This window comes from Canis lupus, chromosome 13, assembly GCF_003254725.2.
Source record: "Canis lupus dingo isolate Sandy chromosome 13, ASM325472v2, whole genome shotgun sequence".
In the NCBI taxonomy this organism is placed as follows: Eukaryota; Metazoa; Chordata; class Mammalia; order Carnivora; family Canidae; genus Canis; species Canis lupus.
The window spans coordinates 7,287,840-7,301,200 of record NC_064255.1 but is presented as its reverse complement, the minus strand read 5'-3'; the positions used below and the strand labels follow the sequence as shown (position 1 = coordinate 7,301,200).

The following is a 13,361-nucleotide window of genomic DNA, read 5'->3' as shown; positions in this document are numbered from 1 at the left end:
GGATGTTTCTTAGGATTTCTGAAAAGAGCAGCTGCTTCTTTCCTCTGCAAGAGCTATGCAAAGACTCTCCCCTTCACTAGATTTGAACCTGGGAGTATGAAGCCCTGCAAGCTTCCAGCAGCTATCTTAGAACCACAAGGAGGCAGCTTGTCAGAAATGGAGCCAACACTCAGGAAGGGGAGCAAGAAACTGCAATGAGAAAACAAGGAACTTGTCACATGGTATGAACCCTGGATCAGGTCCTCCGAGGAAACACAGTCCCCTCCTCTACTTAGTTACACAGTTATGAAGGCTTTTTTTTTTTTTTCCTCAAGCCACTTGAAATCAGGTTTTCTGATTCTTGACAATAAAAGAATCTGAACTGATTCACATAAAAATGATCACTTTCAAACGCATAGCTGAAATATGGTAGAGTAAGCAGTTAAGGATAAATGGTGCCATAAGATCTTTATTTGCTTGTCTCACTTAATAATAACATAAATCATACTCATAATCTGGTATCTGATAGGTATGATTCTTAAAAGATAGGAGAAACTAGAAAGCCAAATAATTTGCCTAAGTTTTCAAAGCCACTAACTAAAAAATAGAGATCTGAATTCAAGTTTGTCTGATTCTAAAGGTAAGGTTCTGTCCCGGTTTGCTGTCTGTCTAAAGTTGCCAGCTGTCCTGGTTTCCACTTTTAAGTCTTTCATTACTGCAAATTGATTATATATCCTTATCATAAGTTAAAAATAAGACAGCAGAGATCATATAACTTACAACCTGCAAAGTACCTTTAATGCTTTTAGGTTTTTATGTTTTTATTGAATGTGAAATTCTTTTCAAGACATCACAGTGGCAACAGCACTGAACTGACTTAAAACAATGATCTTATAATCTTTAGCATCAGAACCACAAGAAGAGTCCATCTTCCATTTTATGACCATTAATAAATATAACCCAGTTGAAGAACATTATCCATAGTGGTATTTTTGGTTCTTAGATACCTTCATCTAAAACTCTACTTGTGTTCATCTCGATTAGGAAAAAAAAAATAAATAAATAAAGATGTACGTGACCAATTTGATTATTTAGGTGAACAGCTAAGTTGAATTCACAATTTTAATTAGAGCTCCAATGACTTTTTTTTCCTACAGAAAACTTAGAGTATAACAACTGAAAAGAGAGGCTTTTCAAATAAATAAACATTTTTAAATAAATAGAAGAAACATGGATTTAACCAAAAAAATTTAAATGTGCTTATTAAGGTGAAGGTTTGAATAGAAACTTTTAAAAAAATGTAGACTCAGCTGAAATGATGCAGTGACTACTGAACTTGATTGGGCAAATCACTTCATAATCCTGAATCCCCAAGACCTCATTAGTTAAAAGAAGACATCAGGCGACTTCATCGCTAACATCCCTTCCTAATCTATGATCCACCTCATGGCCCTTTTCCATCTCCCTTTGCTCACCAATGACCTTTCTGACTCCATATGCACATAGATCCCCCCCTTCCAGGACAGCTGCCATTTAAAATCTAGTACTAGAAGGATGTATAAACACCACCACTATCCCTACTTAAGAAGCATCCCCATTTTAAAAATATTTCTTCCAATCCTATCATGAATTCTACAGGAAAAAAAAAATACCACCATTTCAAAAATGAAGAAATGGAGCTCCGTAAAGTTAAAAACAGTTCATCTAAAGTCATACAATTACTAAGTTGAAGGGCCAGATTTGGCTGCAAAGCTCTTGATCCTAAAGTGCTGTAGCTCTTTTCTTGTAACGGGTGGTTAGCAATCCTGTTCATCAGTTGGTGTTTTTCAAATATATCAACTGATTCTCAAGCCTGGTCATAACAGTGGCTCCAACCTAAACTGTTAAAATTAGGCTTCACAATCCAGAAGACTAAGATCTCTGTTTTGGTCAGTAGGGTTCCAGACCAACGTCAAGTAGCATCATGTCCTTGTGTGCTGCTGTCAGCACTCGTGACTATGCTCTCAGTGACAAACTGCACGTCTCTTTCACCTTCCTTAAGAGGACAGAAACAACTCTAAGTCACAAAATTAGGAAGGATTGTATCAGTATCAACTTAGCCCAGTATTCTGATTCTAAATGACATCACATAATAAATATTCCAGAGATAGAAGAGACATGCTATTTATAATGAAGGCTGAAAGCCTCAGGAGATGTTCTGGGCTATTTGTTTCTTAAGATGAATAAGCATCTATAAACAAAAGTAAAACCTTCCACAAGCAGGTTGCTTATTTCATGCACTGCTATCACTCATCCTTAATAATAATGAAATAAAAAGCATAAACTCTCTTTGCCTTTGCCATAGCAATAGATTCCAAAATCCTGCCTTTCCTGTTGTTCTTGAGTTCAGCAGGGGCAACATACAGGGTTTGATAAAATTCTCTCCCCTCATACTACTCTTCTTCCAGCTGGGACAATAAATGACATGGCCATGATGACCAGCAAGTTTGTTTATAAGTAATGGAACTGCCATATTATTTCCTTTTCCCCCAAATAAAGCATACATATCACCTAGTACGTAGAACAACAAAAATACTCAGTTCTTTAATCTATTAGTCACCTCAAAACTGTGACATGGCATGCTCAGTCTTTGAAGGTATGTATTCAAAGATTTTGTTGATTTCAAATTCTGCTTCATTCTAACCATGATACCAGCGTCCTACTGCTTCCTACCACTATGACTATCAGCAGTATAAAAGGGCATACATCCATTCAACAAGTAAGTGTGGGGAAGGAAACCATTTCTCCTTGTTCAGATGTCAAACAAAATCAATAACCACTTCCTAAAGAAAGGAAAAGGAAGACAAGAACTGACCTTTCCCCTCAAACTGCTCAAGCCCTCTCTGTCAAGTCTACACAGAGATCCACCTAAGTTTCCCCTCTAAATGTTCCTTTTGCCTTCCACATTTCACCAACTGTGATCAGAAATATTTTCAAGCATTAGGCTTTGTCTCCATAATTGCTCCAAATTTCTTGGAAATGAATAACCACCCTGTGTTTCTTCTTTACAGATAGTTTTAAAGGTGCATATAGAATATATGTATATTCTCTGCATGAACTTCGTTTTGAAACTGGTTGCAATACACAAGGCAGCCTGACCTTGAAAAAAGCAATAGTCCCAGCACCTACAACAGAACTTGCTACTGTTGAATTTACAAATGCTTGTTGAATTTGTAATATAGGATTCTCGTTGGTTCAAATCGTGTCTGTGAGCTTTCATATAGTCCAATGATAAGTACACTCTACCAACACCAGTGTTGCTCACACTGAAGTTCTATTTTCCTTGGTTCTTTCACCATTCCCCTGGGAAAGAGGAAGCCTTACTAACAGCAATTGAGCAAACAACCGAAAAAGCAATTTGAACATGCAACCAGAGACACTGAGGTTGCCTTTGTGGAAAACAAGGGCTCTCCCACCACCCTTTTCCAAGAGAAACACCAATCTCTGTTCCACATGGAAGCAGGAAAGAGCTGTTTGTGTTTGTACACACAGGAGAAAAGGAAGGATCACTGGGTGCCCCAGAGACTTAGCAGGAGTATGAAGTCTCTTCTGCTATAGAAACTCCCGTGGGACCGATGAACGACAATAGCCAAGAGTGAAGGGAATGGTTATTAGAGCAAGAAGGGAAGTAAGCAGCTCTAATGATGATCTCTGTAGGATGGATTCTGAAACCGACCAACTGATCACCAAACAATGGTGGGGGTGGGGGGGGCAGTGAAAATAGTGACCAAATCTCTTTAGTTTCTCTGGGCCTCCATGTGATAATGACAAAGCTCTTATCTAGTAAGTGTTCTGAGTTCATGCAAACAAGCGATATTAGAACCGTTCCTTGATCCTATTACATTTAGTGTAAGCTATTGTTCCTTCTCTCTAGGCAGAGTATCGCACGTTAGGCTAGAAAGGTTTTTTAATAGATGCCACGCTGTCGATTTAAAATTGTAACTAAACATAAAAATTATACGAGATTCTTACCTTCTTGTGTAGATATCTACAAATACTATGGATTAACTATGGAATATTTTATGAGGCTTCTAACAAAAATTCATCTAGCATTGTTTTCTCTGATTCTGTTCAATCCCTCACTACATGAAGAAATTACAAGTTGCAACCTTTAATTGTAATTTAAAATTTTTAATTACGTATGTTAAAGAGCAATCACCAAACAAGTTCAATGAAAAATACCATAGCTGAATAGTTTTGTAACTTGTTTTCATCAAAAATGTTTACTCACTTCCTATGCATACCATATAACCTGTCATTGAAGACATTCTCGATACATGTTAGGAGTTGTTTCTAAGGCTGAAAAGAAGTTCCTCTAAAAGGAAACCTCTTTAATCTCCTTAAAACACATGTTTTTGAACATGGAGCTATTTTGCAAAGAAAGCCTCTTAGTATTAACTACTTTTAATTTTCAAGATAAACTCCAATAGGAATATGTGAAAGCATTTTAACTGTTGCTTTTAATTCTCATCACGTCATATTCAAGATCAGGTTTTTCAACTTTAGCACTACTAACACTGGGGTTGGATAATTCCTTATGGTGGGGACTCCCCAGTGTATTGTAGAATGTTAGCAATATCCCTGGCCTCTGCCCGTGAGATGCCAGAACACCTCCTCCCCGAGTTGTGACAACCCCAAAATGTCCAGATGTTTCCCTGGGGGATCAGGGGCAAAATAATCCAGGTTGAAAACCACTATTCTAAGCCTATCAATAAGATACCTTGAGGTAACAGGTGATTTCTCATCCATGTTGATTAACATTTCTCTCATAGTTCTACCTCATCAAGCCTATCACCACTTTGTTTTTTTTTTTTTTAATTCATGAGAGACAGACAGAGAGAGAGAGAGAGAGAGAGGCAGAGACACAGGCAGAGGGAGAAGCAGGCTCCATGCAGGGAGCCTGATGTGGGACTCGATCTCAGGTCTCCAGGATCAGGCCCTGGACTGAGGCGGTGCTAAACCACTGAGCCACCCAGGCAGCCCACACCACTTTCTTTTAATGCCTATAGGTTAGAGCCGCAGACTCCACTATTTCTTAAAACATACCTGGGCTTAGGAAACAATCCTCCAGGAAAATTATTGTCAAAATATGCTTCTGAGAACTAAGAACCAACCCAAGGGTACAATCCTCTGTATTTCCAATGTAAGAGATGAAGGGTAGACAGGGAAGGGTTTTCTCAGTTCACATTTAATTTAACATTCTATAAATGAAGACTTCATCTCCACATGCTCATAAGATCTTCTGGTGCCTAAATTCGTTTTTTTTTTTTTTTTTTGGACACCCGAATCAATTTGCCCAATAATCCCTCCTTCTTGACCCCCAAACATAGAAACAGGCAGATATATAAGGTTATGTTTTATCTGAACAGCACTCCAGGGAGAACAGAATTGATGGCTAAAAATAATTTATTTTACCTTTACCACATGTTCTAACAACAATCAATGAGGGGAGGGGAACCCCATTAGTAATAGAAGCAGAGACTGACAGCTTTAAGTCTTTATTCAAACTCTCCACCTTTCAGATGTTCAGAATCATGGACATATTTCAAAAGGTGAATCTCAATAGTTACTGTACTAGAAAGTGAGAAAGCCACTGTCACATGGAATAAGAAGATGTGCCCTGGCCATGAAGCTTGCTGTCCTTTCTGCTGTATCCTTCCACAGGTCAGTGATCACCGTGTAAGGCACCCCATATCATGATCCTCATCACTTTTTTAGAGCTCTCACTTCCCTTCATCTGAGTCTCCCCCTGCAAATTGGATGTGGGAACTATGTCTGGTGGTTGCACAACCACCTCAGAGCCCAGCCTTCTTAGGTATCCACATACAGTAGGTACAGTTCTCACTCTTCCTCTTTTGGAGTCCTCCACAGTGGCACAGGTTCCCAGAGTCACCTTCATCCTCATTTCCCCCTATCTGGTAAAGTCTCTCTAAAAACATGGCACCGAGGACGAAACACAGAGAGCTGGATGGAGTCTGAGAAGGCGCAGACACGGTAACAGATTCACCCCCCCCCCCCCCCCCCCGCCCCAACCCGTTTCCGACCCTGTATGCTGTAGACGCTTCTTCCCTTCTTGCGGATGGCGGGTGAAATCTTTCCGAGTCAGAGGCGTTTCTGCATAAGGCTTTTTACATTAGATGCTCGTTTATTCTTTTAATCTGGTCTTTTTAAGTTACATTTACATGTGGGGAACTCAGGAAAGGCAACTGCTCTCGGAAACCCAGGAGTGCTGGTCACTGCCGGGCTTCTCGCCCCGCTGGCCTTTGGAGCCATGACGCTTCCCGAGTCCGCGGGGCCACATCACCGCGTCACCTGCGGGGGCAGCAGAGGGAGCTGCGGACCCCGCAGTGACGCCCCAGGTCAGGAACCCGAGGATTCCCTCCCGCCGCCTCCTGGGGTCCCACATCAGAGCACAGGGCTGGAGCCAGGTTCGGGGGTGCGGGGGGCCGGGAAGAGGCTAGAAAGGAGCATCGCCGGACGAGCAAAGAAAGTGACCCCGGGGAAAGGAGACCGAAGAGGGTAGGAAAGCACGTCTCCCTTAACCCCCTCCCCGTGCAGCCTGTGGATCCAGGGTCCCCTCGTCACGGAGACAGATTGCGGCAGCAGGCGCGACCCTGGGCCGGCAGCACGCACCCCGCCCGCCCGGCCGCCGCGAGCCGCTCGCCGCAGACTTCTCTGCCTGACTTGCCAGCCCGCCGGTGCCCGCCGGTGCCCGCCGGTGCCCGCGGCCCGGGAGTGACCGCACGCCCCCGGCCCCCGCAGCCGGCACGTTCCAGCTCCGGCCTGCACCCGAGGGGGCCGGGAAAGTCCCCAGGGGCATGACCCCTCCCGGCCGCCGCGCCGCCGCGGATCTCCTGCCCGCTCGCCCGCGGCGCCCAAGCCAGGGAGGAGAAGGGGGGCGCGGGGAGCAAGTGAACCCCGGGGAACGGCCCCTAAGTCGGGAGTCGGGGCCGCACGTAGCTTCCACACCTCGCCCGAGCCTTCCCGCCCCCCGGCGGCCCGAGTCCTCCGCTCGAGCTCGGCACGGCGGCCCAGGGGCACCCTCCGGGCCACTTTCCGCATCTCATCCTCTCTCCAGGCGATGCCCAGCACGCGGCCCCGCGTACTCCCTCCCTCCAGAGCCCTCGATTCAAAGGCGCCGCTCGCCACCACCACCTCGCCCTCAACCTCGCACTAATTCCCCCAGGGGTCCGGGTCCGCTCGCTTCTCCGGGACCTACGGTCCCTGCCACCGGTCCTTTGCTCTCGTTCCCATCCGCTTTCCTCGCGCCCCGCTTTGCACCCCGCTCCGCTCCGCCGCTCCGGCCGGGACGGCTCAGCCCCCGCCCCCGGGCGCCCCCACCCCGCTCTCCCTCTGCGGCTCTCCTCGGCCGGGCGCCCGCCCCCAACCCAGCCTCCCCAGCCTCCCCAGCCTCCCCAGCCCGCGCCGGCCTGCGGTGCCTCCCGTCGCCTCGCCGTGCGTCCCCCTGCCCGCGCGGGCACCCCGGCCTCGGCCCCCGCCCCCGCCCCGGGTCCGGGTCCGGCTCCGGCATCCCGGGGTCCGGCATCCCGGCGGCCGCCCGCTAGCAAACCGGCCGAACGGCTCGCCGCGGCGCCGGGCATTCGGGGCAGCGTCCCGCCGCGCCTCCCTCCCGCCCGCCCGCGCGGGCTCCCCGGGCTCCCCGGGCTCCCCGGGCTCCCCGGGCGCCGAGCCCTCGGCCCTCCGCCCAGCCTCCTCGCAAACTTACTCGCGGGTCGCCGGGAGGGGGCTGCGGCGAGCGGCGGCGGGGCCCGCGGCGGCGAGGGCGCCCCTCTCGGCGGGGCCGCGCGGCGAAGCTGCTCAGCCTGACGCAGCCCGGCTCTGCCCGCGCCGCCGCCGAGGCCGCCGAGCGCCTCCACACATGCTCAGTGTCCGGGCCTGCCTGCGTGGACGCGACCAAGAGCCCGCAGCGCCGGGGGTGGCGGAGGGCGCGCCGGGCGGCGGCGGCGAGCCGGAGGCTACCACGTTGCAGGCCGGGGAAGGAGACGGACGACGCGCCGCTAAAAATAGCTCCTGCGGAATCGGCGGCTCCGCGGCGAGCGCCCCTCCCCCGCGCGTGCCCGCCGCCCGCCGCCCGCCGCCCGCCGCCCGGAGCCCGCGAACCCGCGAACCCGCGAACCCTGCTCGCGGCGGCCGGGCCCCTGCAGGCTCCGAGCTGCGCCCCGGGGCCGCCCGCCCCGACCCGAGGCCGCGCCGCCCGCAGCCCCAGCAGCGGGTCCCGCCGGAGAAACGGGGAAGTGGACCCAAACGACGGAAAAGCTCCTCCACAACTCAGTGGGTCCAGACTTCTGGGGGAAAAACATATATATATATATTCTTTGGATGCTTGGATTTGTTAGAAGGAGGAAAGGGGACGTTCAACATCTCAGAAAGCTGCTAACACGTAAACTTTTCTGGGCGCTTACGGGATTTCGCACACCTGCGGACACCCATCCTGGCCTTGCTGGCCTTGTTGCTCTCGTGATCCGAGCCGTGATTCCTCCCCCCCCCCCCCCCCCCTTCTACCTCCATCCTTGCTCCTGCATCGCGGCTTTAAGTCGCACAAAGCAAAGGGCGCAGCCCGGGGATGGGTGGACGGTGCCGCCCGAGCCGAATCCCGCGGCTCCGCGACCTGCGCGGCCCGGGGCGGTCCCGCTGCCAAACTCCAGCCCGGACGGGTCTTTCCTTGGTCTCCTGAGCATCCAGCACTTTCAGCCTCGTGAACCCTCAAAGCCACCGCACCTGCGAATTATTTCCCCGCTGTTAATTTTCGGTGTATTTTACCTTCATTCCTGATAGTCTACTTTTGACATTTTTTTTTTTTTCTGCTCTTAAACGGAGTCAAATCCCCGCCTTTTTCATTCACCCCTTCACAGCGACCTCATAAGGGAATCATTATTATCCCAGTTTGGCAAAAAAAAAAAAACAAAAAACAAAAAACAAAAAAAAACAAAACAAAAAAAAAACAAAAAAAACGTTGACGTTCGGAGATGCTTATCTTTTACCTAAAGTAATAATGTGAAGTTGATCCCAGAGTCAGCCAAACTAGAAACTCCCATGGTTTCTGCATAAGCTGTCCCCCTAAATCCATAGCTTTACCTGAGATAAAGACTCGGGAAATTTAAGAATTATTCTCTATGGAGTGCTAATAATTTTAAAATGCTGATTGGAAGTTTTATTTTACCTTTTTTAAATTAATTAGTTTATTTATTTGCCTAATTTCTTTCTGGGCATTCATAGTTTAGATTTCCATGTATTCTGTGGAAAGTGACATGTTTCATTTTTATTTATTTATTCAGAGAATTTGCTGAGAATCTTGTAAGAGTAATGCTTTCACTCAGAATGTATTTTATAATACATTCTCACAGTTCAATTTCTTTGCTAAGGCTACTTTTTTTTTTTTGCTGTTGTTAGAAATTAGTGAGGTTTTGCTACCCACCCCAACCCACCCCACCCCCAAAGTCACTTGTGTGCTTTTCACAGAACTGTAGTGGTACAGAGCTATTTGAGTAAAAGTTCTCTTCCCTCCTGGTTTCCTCTTTCCCCCCTCACTTAAAATTTAGTGTCATGTCCAGCCCAAAATAGATGATCAATTAATGTTTAATCTTTTACCTGCTAGTTTTTAGCTCCTTAAATTATTCTTCCTTTAAAGCATGTCTCCAATAGATGGCATCTCCAGGACTAGAGTCACTTTGAAATGACAATACCATTTTCCTAATTTTCCATGAGTGATTCAATGGGAAGATGAAAATGGAATTTCCTTAGGACATCAATATAACTCACCCATTCCTTTCTGTAGGCAGTGAAAGAAGATAAAAAAGAAAAATGTCTCTTTATCCCAGTTCTCCTTTTTTTCTCAATAATTAATCTTATCGTGGTTATGATTGCACATCTTTATGCTACAGCATACACACTACACATAATCATAACTGGACAGATTATGGTTTGAAAGTTTAGACTTTGATTTCCTACCTAAATATGTAATTCAAAAACATTGCATACAGGACTCATAATAGCAAATAACAGAAACTCAGTGCTAACTTAGGCAAACGAATGAAATGCATTGGGCCATGTAACTCAGAATTACAGGACTAAACCATGGCTTAACAGTATCAGCAAGAATACGTTCCTCTCTCTCTCACTTGCTGTCAGGGTTATGTTCTCTGCTGGTTTCATTCTCCATCAGGCTGTGTCCGTAGTGCAGTTCCAGCCCAACACAGATGACAAAGTTTTCGATCTTACAAAGAAAGCAAAGTTTGTGCTCTGATAAGCAGATCAACCTTTGACAGAGGGCTCTGGCTGGATGCCCTAGGTTGCGCACATAACCTTGTACATCCTCTGGGGGAAGAAACCTCTCAAAAAGAAAGTATCCAGTCAGTAGAAGATGGGGCTGGGTGTGCTTGCAAGATAGATACAACAGGTATCTACCACAGCTGTGTTTCTTCATAGGCAAAAAAGGACAGCAAGCTCCTGGTGGGATATCCGTTGGTTTGAGTTATTCAGAAATGAGCAAAAGAATAATAAAGCTTTGAAGTGATTTTTCCTATCTCCTTTTAGGTTCAGATGCTTTGATTTGCCTGCCTAAGGGTAGCAGTTAGTCTGCTTTTTGTTTCCTTTTTATCTTTATTTCAGGACCCTGGTTGTTTCCAAAGTACTGCCAGTCATTAAAGTTTTCAAGTGAGCCCCCAGTCAGCGGAGGCCTCCAGTCCACAAACTGTCTCTATAGGAAAAGGATATTTTCCATATACTTCTTTTTAATTGAAGTATAATTGATATACACTGTTCTATTAGTTTCAGGTGTATGATATATTGACTTAACATTTTCCATATTCTTTTTTTTAAGGAATTTATTTATTTATTCATGAGAGACACAAAGAGAGAGGCAGAGGGAGAAGCAGGCTCCCCAGGAGGGAGCCCAATGTGAGACTCAATCCCAGGACCCTGGGACCAAAGGCAGACACTCAACCACTGAGCCACCCAGGCATCCCAACATTTTCCATATTCTTAAAGCCCATTCTTTCTTTTTTGATTTAACATACCTGATCATTATGTAAACCGTTTGGTAACAGTGTGCCTTTTCTCTTCTGCTTCCAGTCTGAACATATGGGGGGAAATGCTGTTCTTCCTATAATAAGTGTATTATGTCTTTCATAATACTGTTAGAATTATTTAAATAAATGGATTGTCACCCCTTTTCTCTTTACTTATCCCCAAATCCGTGCAATTCACTTGTTAAATCTTTTTAATATTTGTTTATGAATAAATGAAGGTGATCCATGAATCACTTCATGTAAAGCTCATTTTATAGTTCTATTAAAATCCTCAAATCCGGGATCTGTCCTTAAGCTCTTCCTCATCAACTTTTTGCACATGGTCTTCTAGGAATTCAGCATTTGTCAGAGCATACCTTAATCCACACCTCTGATTAGTCCTCCTCTCTTTTCCTAGTTCTTCTTCTTTTATTTTACCCTGAAGTTCTTTGTGCTTCTTTTATACCACTCCCCCATTTGTTTTACTTATCTACATGCCTTCTTTTCCTCCACCGCTGAACCAGAATTTCATGGAGGATTAGGAATTTGGCAGATTTTTGTATGTATGCATGCATTTGCATTGTTTTCGGTGTTCAGTAGATGCTTGCTGAAGCATTAATAGGTTATAAGGGAAGGTGAATATTTAGATCCGAAACAAGAAGACCCATGGGGCCAGCATTAAGTCCTCTGGTTTCAGGAAGTGAAAAGAAGCTGGCCAGGGCTGATGCTCGAGGTGGGATGGCATGAGATACAGACTTTGCATATGTCACCATTTGGTCTGAGGACAGCTCTTTTATAGCCCCTTCCCCCCTTTACTTTTTCTTACCAAATTTCTCTAACTTGGAATTCCTTCAATAAGATCTATGCAAAAATAAAAAAAAATAAAAAAAATAAGATCTATGCCACATCACCAAGTATCCCCAATTTTTCCAGATAAAAGCACTGACCACTGAGCATATTCTGCTCCTATTACATAGAGAAAACACATTTTAGACTGTGGGGGCACTGGGCTATCTCTCCATTATACTTCTTTCATACTGAAAACGTTTAGAAAATCAGAACTAAATTAAGAATGTAAAGTAATTCATAACTGGGTTCTTTAAGAGAAAGGAAATATGAAGATGTCTTCCTTGAAGAGCTATTAAAAGCTATCTTCTTGATAGCTACTTTCCCATTGTAAAAAAAAATAATTTTTAATAATGGAGAATTAAATGAGAGTAATTCAAAGTCACTAATGCTCAAATTATTTTCTCATTTTATAGATAAATGTCATAACAGATCAACTAATATGTATGTACTAAAGATATAAATGTTCATTTCCCCCTCTCTCTGCACTTCAAGGCAAAAACTGCTCTAGGAAATAGTCATGGGGCGTTAAAAATGTTCATAGTATTTGTGAATCAAAGATGCTTCTTGACTAAAAGACTTTAGCTCTGATGGCCCTTTCCTCAGGGAAGAAGAATGTGAGTAATTATGTACTTCAAATATCAGGCTTCGCTTTACTTGCCTGTAAATCTAACACAAACATTACTTAGTTATTGAACAAGCTGCAAGGTCTTGATGCAGCTGCAGCTCTTCACTTCTCATTGAGTCCAGTGCTCTAATAACATATGTTTTTAATGTCTGATCTCAGATTCTCAAGTGTTATCACGTACCTTCATGTGTCTCATTCTGGATAGAGACTCATTTTGCACACTACTTATCATTCAATTCTTACAGCAATCCGTTGAGGCGGTATGCTGCTTAGCATCTTTTCGGTTGTACATAAAGAAATCCAGTCTAAGCTTGTTAAGATAAAAGGGAGATTTTCTGGCACACTACTGATGCAAAATATAACCTTTAGAAGGCAGGGACATCTCTGATCCTCAGACGGAAGAAATGCTGTCATGATTCTGCCCACTTTTCATCAACATCTCTCTCTACTGTCAACTTTATTTTCCTAGCTTGCAGACAGGCTTCCTCTACAACCGCATAGTCCAAGGATTTCCAACCCTTCATTACATAAAGACTGAATCTATTCCATTTGTTTCACTTTAAAATGCCCAGAGAATTTAGTGACTTGCTTTCAAAGGAAAGACCATGGGAAAGGAAAAAAGAGCAACTTTGTGATAGAGAATCCTGACAAGTATCAATTTAAGCAAGTGATGTAAGTGAACATCATCAGTGATGTCATGTGAATATTTTTACCTCTTCATATGATATGATCACAGCACCTTATCTCTGTGGAATTATTTCCAAAAAACTACAATTGTAGTCCAATCAGGAAAAACAGCAGACAAACCCAAGTTGAGAGACACTACAAAACACCCAACCGGT

The 13,361-nt window shown here is 44.9% G+C and overlaps 1 protein-coding gene across 1 annotated transcript in view; it reads right to left on the bottom strand.

The window, feature by feature from the left end:
* The window catches only part of OXR1 (oxidation resistance 1), a 444,691-nt gene extending 436,824 nt beyond the window's left edge, over positions 1 to 7,867 (bottom strand). Inside the window, exon 1 of the mRNA XM_025450868.3 lies at positions 7,745 to 7,867. The gene's annotated coding sequence lies outside the window, so the exon portion shown is untranslated. The remainder of the gene's footprint in view (positions 1 to 7,744) is intronic.
* Between the last annotated feature and the right edge of the window lie 5,494 nt (positions 7,868 to 13,361).